Raw genomic sequence first — 6,000 nt, 5'->3', positions numbered from 1 at the left:
AGAAACAAAGCCAAGCCAATTTTTTAAGCAAAGAAAACAACTTGCTTCAGCCAATGCATTGTTCCTCTGAGTTCACAGAGCAGAGCAAGTTTGTAATGGAGCCACCAGGATTGTACATTTTTTGAGGGCTGCGAGAGAGGAGGACCATGAAAGTAGGTGCAGAATAGCCATCAACTCACTGAGGATTTATAAATACACCCTCTGCATTTCAGCATAATCCAGAGGTAGTTCAATGTAGTTGTAAGTGCCTGCTCAGCTGAAACTAGGCTGTGGCCTCCCTAGTCTCCAGACAGCACCTTCTGCAAGGGAGTGTGTGTGGGACTTTCACAGGCTTTCCAGTTGCGTCTGTTCCATCTTGTGTTAGTAGTCACTGAACCACAGAAAGACTGACTTGGCTTCCTTCATATTCTTGTTGTGAATCAGGCAGAGCTGGGACCCATGTTTGGTTCTCTCACATGTGATGTGAATTTCTCTCACAAGCAAATTACTTGTTATCCTGGCATTCCTTTCTTCCTAGTTTTGACCAAAATCTGTAGCCCTCCTTATTGATACTGTCTTGTTTTCCCCTCAAAGTTTGTATTTGACTAAGCAACATTTTCTAAGAGCAACATTCAACAGATAATTGCCCATCAGCCCCTGAAGATAACAAAGGGTGTAGTAAATCCCCTTCCAGGGATCCAAAGGTGTGTGATTTCAGCTCATAATTTTACAGTGACTCCTTGAGGTATACCGACCTGTCAATCTCTTTTTTAGTGTTTGCTGAACTTCACCATTAAGTTGGTCGATGTAAGTACGTTTTTTCTGTAGATGCATATCTAAGAATCCTAGAAGCTTCATTGGGCTGATTATTTGTACACAAAAGGAACAAATACTATAGGAGACCCCAGACAGATGATGAGAGATGGAATTCAAAAGGCTGGAGCAAGGAAAGAAATTGAGAGGACATTTGTATGCCTGCATAAGAGGGGAAAGATGATGATGCAATGGTGAAATGAACACAGAAGAGGGGAAAAGTTGTTCTTTGCTTTTGTCTGCCTTTCTACCTGTCCTACTTTCCCTAGAGTGCCACTAATAATGAGCAACACTCTTTGAATTCAGCTTCCAAATGTTGTATACAGTTTTCTGAGACTGCCTTGGACCTTTGATTGGATTATGAATATTGTTATCTAGAATTTCTGTTGTATCTGGTGGTTTCTGTTCCTTTGTATCATTGTTACATTATCTTCCTTGTTTTTTTTTTTTTTTCTTTTGTTATGTCCTGTTTCATATTTAAATGTGTGCTTCTCTCTCAGGTGCCATCTGATTCTGCCCTCTCTCATCTTTTAATTTTTTCATATTGCTCCAAGTTTACCTCCTTTTGATTGGCTACTACCTTGATTATAGGTTTCCTCACTTAGTTTCTGTTAATGATTTGAAATTTTACTATGATGATCACCTTTTTTCAGCTGCATGTTTTGGTTTTACTTTAATACTACTTCTCCACTTTCTATCCCTAAACAATTTGATCCTGTAGTGACTTCTGTGACTCAGCTGCAGAGCAAATATTGCAGTCAGTGATACTGAAAGCACCCATGGTGACGTATTCAGAAGAAAAAGAGCTGTCCTGCATGTGTCATGTGGCTGTCTAAATGGTGGAAGGAGAAGAAGCTGTTAGACAGCAACTACACAGCAGCCTCTCCCTGCACTGTGGGAAACTGATCCCTAATATAGCAGTAAGTTCTTACCTTCTGAGGCAGTCTCTCCCTAACTCCAGAAGAAAGAAGCGTGACAGAGCTGTAATTGTGTCTGGCTGCTCTTTTGAGGGTGCATGTGGACTGTCAGTGGGCTTTGCACACTCCAGATTGAAATCTCAGTTTTAGAAAAGCTGGCAGAGGAGTGCTGTAAATTTTGAACTGAAGTTGCATAAGAAGCTATTCCTGGCTCAGCGTTGCTCAATACCTTTATCAACAATTTGCAAGGAAATGTATAATTGTCATATAGATGCAGATGATATAAATTGTGACCCAGTAGGTGGATGCCAGCTTATAAGACCTTCCGGCACTGAGTTCAGTTTGTTCTGTTCAGAAGAAGGGAATTGTTCAAACTTCCCATAACACTTTTTTAAGGGAAATGGTGAATGACATCGTTTGGCATTCCCCCCACCCCTATCTGTACTGTTCTGGTGGAGATTACTGTACTTTCATGCAATACTATTTTATAAAGAAAAGGGTTGGGTTCTTTTTGTGAGAGCTAATAGATTGTAGGTAGCAGAAGTTCGCTCCCTGTAGGTGCCAGTAGGTGGCCACTGGTATGTAGCCAGTATAGGTGGGGTTATGGATCCTCCCCTTCCCTGCTTTAAGAAATCCAGTATCACTTATGATTCACCAACACACATCCACACCAAATGTTTCATGGAGTCAGTGCTGCAACAGTGCACAGCAAAGCCAGAGAACAGGGTGCTGTTCACACACTCTTCTTTGACTTACCTGTTATTAATACGCAGCCAAATGTGGTTTTATCAGTTTTTCCTAGCAGTTAATACCCTCTGGTTCTGGTAACCACTCATCTATAGCAAATATTATTATGGCTGATTCCACATACTTAATATTAAATGCCAGGGTATGGATGGAAAACATAGAAGCAATGAAGTTTTGATCCAGCAGTATATAGTTCACAAAGCATTTCGTTATCGTGTGGGTCAAGCAGCTTAGTACATTTTCTAAGATTAGATCTTTCAGAAGGTTTGCCTGTGCTTGCTGTCAAGTTTGTTTGCACAAGAAGAGATTTCTGGTGGCACAGTGGTGTTATCCTACCAGGGGAATATTTAGGAGAACTCTGCATAGGCTTCTTGCATTCCCTCACATAGATTTGTAACTTGGGGGTTCTCTGGTTTGGTGGGCAATTTCAGCTAGAAGGGTGTCTTTAAGGGACTTTTTGTCTCCTTCGGCAAACACAGAAGACAATCTGTTGCTCTGAAGGAAAAGTACAATCTAAACAAATAGATGTGAATTTTAAGCCGTACGAAGGAAAAAGAGGCAAGTGCAACTGACAGAGGCCCTTTCCCTTCCCTTTCTCCCTTTCCCTCATTGTAATCTGTCAGGTACAGCACAGTTAGATGGGCAAAACATTTCTGCTCTTTTATTGCTACTCCCATCCCTTTGTCTGCTTGCAACATCTGATCAGACATTCAGAGTTACTGACACAGAAGGGAAAAGTTTGATACCCCTACATCTCTGTTTGTGTCTTTGTTAGTATCTCCCTTATACCTAACAGAAAAAGTGAATATATTATTAAGGTTTTAATGTGCATCTACACTTGGCAGTTGAGTTTCACTCAAGGTTAGTTAAAAAACGTGGGTTACCTCTAACCTAATCAATTTTTTCCAGCTGGAAGGATGCCAAATAAATCCTTAGTTTCTAAAGTGCCATCTTTTTCTTTATTCATTTTTGCACTGCTTATTTTAATAAGTCTCTTATATAAACCCATGTTCTACTAAAGTATTAAGAAAATCAAACAATAGAGCAAGATCTAGCCTTAGAGAAGCCAATGGATTTGAGTGGGCTTTATAACTTTTTTGAATAATCACCACACACCTAAGTGTATATTTTAAAATAAAATATCACATCATTAAGTGAGAATTCTCAGACGTAGTTCAGAAGCATTCTAGCATATAATTGCTGAAGCTGGCATGGAATCTCTAACTTCTTTTCAAGGTGATAACTGCAATATCAAAATATTAATGTCTTTATGGGGATAATGTATACCATTATTACAAGTCCACCTTTTGTTGAACTGCACAGTCACTTCACAAAACAAATGTAAAAATTTGATTTAGTCAGGCGATTTTGCCAAACATTTTGTTAGTTGTAACTGCTTGTCATCTTGTAGTGTTTAGAAAGTATAAAACCTGTGAGACACCACATTAGTCAGGACCACTTACCAAATTTCCTCTCACTGCATGTTCTGAGCAGCCAGCTCATTTTTTGTCTACCTGGGCTTACACCAAAACTACTCCTCAGCAGATGGTGTGATAGTTATGGCCCTGAGAAACACTAAGGAAAAAAAAATACCCATGAGAGAAGAGCAGATAAAAACCTTTCCTTTTTTTCCTGACATTTCCCATGCTTTCCTCAGTCTTATTTCTCTGCCATACATACAGGCACAGACATGCATGTGTGTATGCCTGCACGACTCTCTGTGTCCAGTGCCTGGCTGCCAAGCTTGCTCCAAGACAAGCAGCTGGCATTTGCTGAGTCCTGCAGATGGGTCATGAGTGACACACACACACACACACACACACACACACACGGGGCAGCTGTCTGGGTCTGGCACTCAGGTGATTATTTGTTTGCTAATCAACCAGCAGCTCCATTTGTGGAGTTGGAGGTTCAGAGAGGATGATTAAATATACAGAGAGGCTGCTGTGTAGTTGTGGGTGAAATGTTGGGTGGTAATTACAAAAGATGTAAGCATAGTTATTGTTACCAGGGATGGAGGAAAAATTAAATCTATCTATTCAAACTGCTTGTCACTGAATATTCAATAGCAGTTTCCTAAGGTAGAACAAAAAACCAAACCCTCTCTGTTTTCCAGTGAGAATAAAGAGGTATCTCCATGTTTACATTAAAAAGCTGGAGTCACCTGCAAAAATGATCAAATTTCAAGCTAAATCAAATATGAAGTTTCTCACAACTGCTCGCAAAGGACGTCAGGAGTTATGTGTGAAAAGAGAAGGAGTGAAATCTGATCACTTTGTGCTGCTCAGTTCAATTAGTTTAGCTAGCTGACCAAAATTGCAGGTATTAATTCTGCAGGTGCCAGTTGGGTCTAATCAATCTGCAGGTTTTAACTGATGCTTAGTGTAGCTCAGCTGGCCAAGCAGTGGGCTTAATGCCTAGCAGTGAGGGATGGTCACCTGCTAGGGTATCATTTGTTGCTGTATTTTATGCAGCTTGTAATGAAACATTACTCTGTGTCATTTTTAATTTATTGTGGGGTTATGTGAATATTTAACATATACAGAATGAAGAAAAAAATCCTCAAGTTATTTTATCATTGGGGTAGTTGGGGTGACATCCTGAGGTCATTGGTTTTGACCACTGCAGAAATTGAGTAGTGTCATTAATTTTGAGTAAAATGCTCCTGTGCCACAGGCTGGAGTGTATAACAGTGGGGTAAGCTGAGGAAACTGGGAGTACTTTTCCCACAGAAGAAAAGGAGAAGGGGAGATGTAAGTGCTGAGCTCAACTATCTAAAGGAGGGGTTACAGAGAAGATGGAGGAGGGCTACTACCAAAGCTGCTGAACAAAAAAAAAACAAGAGGCCATGGTCACAAAGTGCAGGGTGGGAAATTCTGGTTGTAGAAAAGAAATTCTTCACGGGAGACTTAGTCAAACACCGAAACAGGTCTCTTTGAAGCATTGTAGAGTCTCTGTCCACAGAGACAGTGAAAGTTTCAAGGCAACTTGGTCTGCCTTGAAGCTAGCGCTGCCTTGAGTAGGTGGTGGAAGTGGAGATGCCTTCTAACCAAACTCTTCCTGATGTCCCAGGTTGCACTTGTCCCTGCTCTCACCTCCAATCTTTTACAAAGAGATGAAGTTTGTCCTCACCTCAGGATCCTGTTAAGAATTCAGAATGAAAAGTGGAGAAGGCTTGCTTCGAAAAAAGAAGCTTTTAAGAAATGATTGTGGTTTTGTTAATTTACTGTTTCTAATTGAAAGCTTATGAGGAGTACGATTTTGCTTTCTAGTGGTTAGCCAGCTGACTCATGTGCTGTCTCTTGTAAGGACCACACAGAACAAACTGCCCTAAATCGTGCTCAAGACACCTCATAGGCTTCATCATGTCTGGATCTGCAGCAGGGGCTGTGAACAAATAACTGATTCAAAACCACTGTTTGGTTTAAGTTAAGTAATCCCAGAGTTTCTGCTAAATAAACTTGTCCCTTGGGTTTTCTTGTGAAAGCAAGAAGGCGTTTTGGAAGTAGAGAGAGTGTGTGGAAGCAGAGGTTAGCTGTCCCCT

The sequence above is a fragment of the Vidua chalybeata genome, chromosome 1 (assembly GCF_026979565.1).
Source record: "Vidua chalybeata isolate OUT-0048 chromosome 1, bVidCha1 merged haplotype, whole genome shotgun sequence".
In the NCBI taxonomy this organism is placed as follows: Eukaryota; Metazoa; Chordata; class Aves; order Passeriformes; family Viduidae; genus Vidua; species Vidua chalybeata.
Note: the sequence above shows the minus strand (reverse complement) of the source record.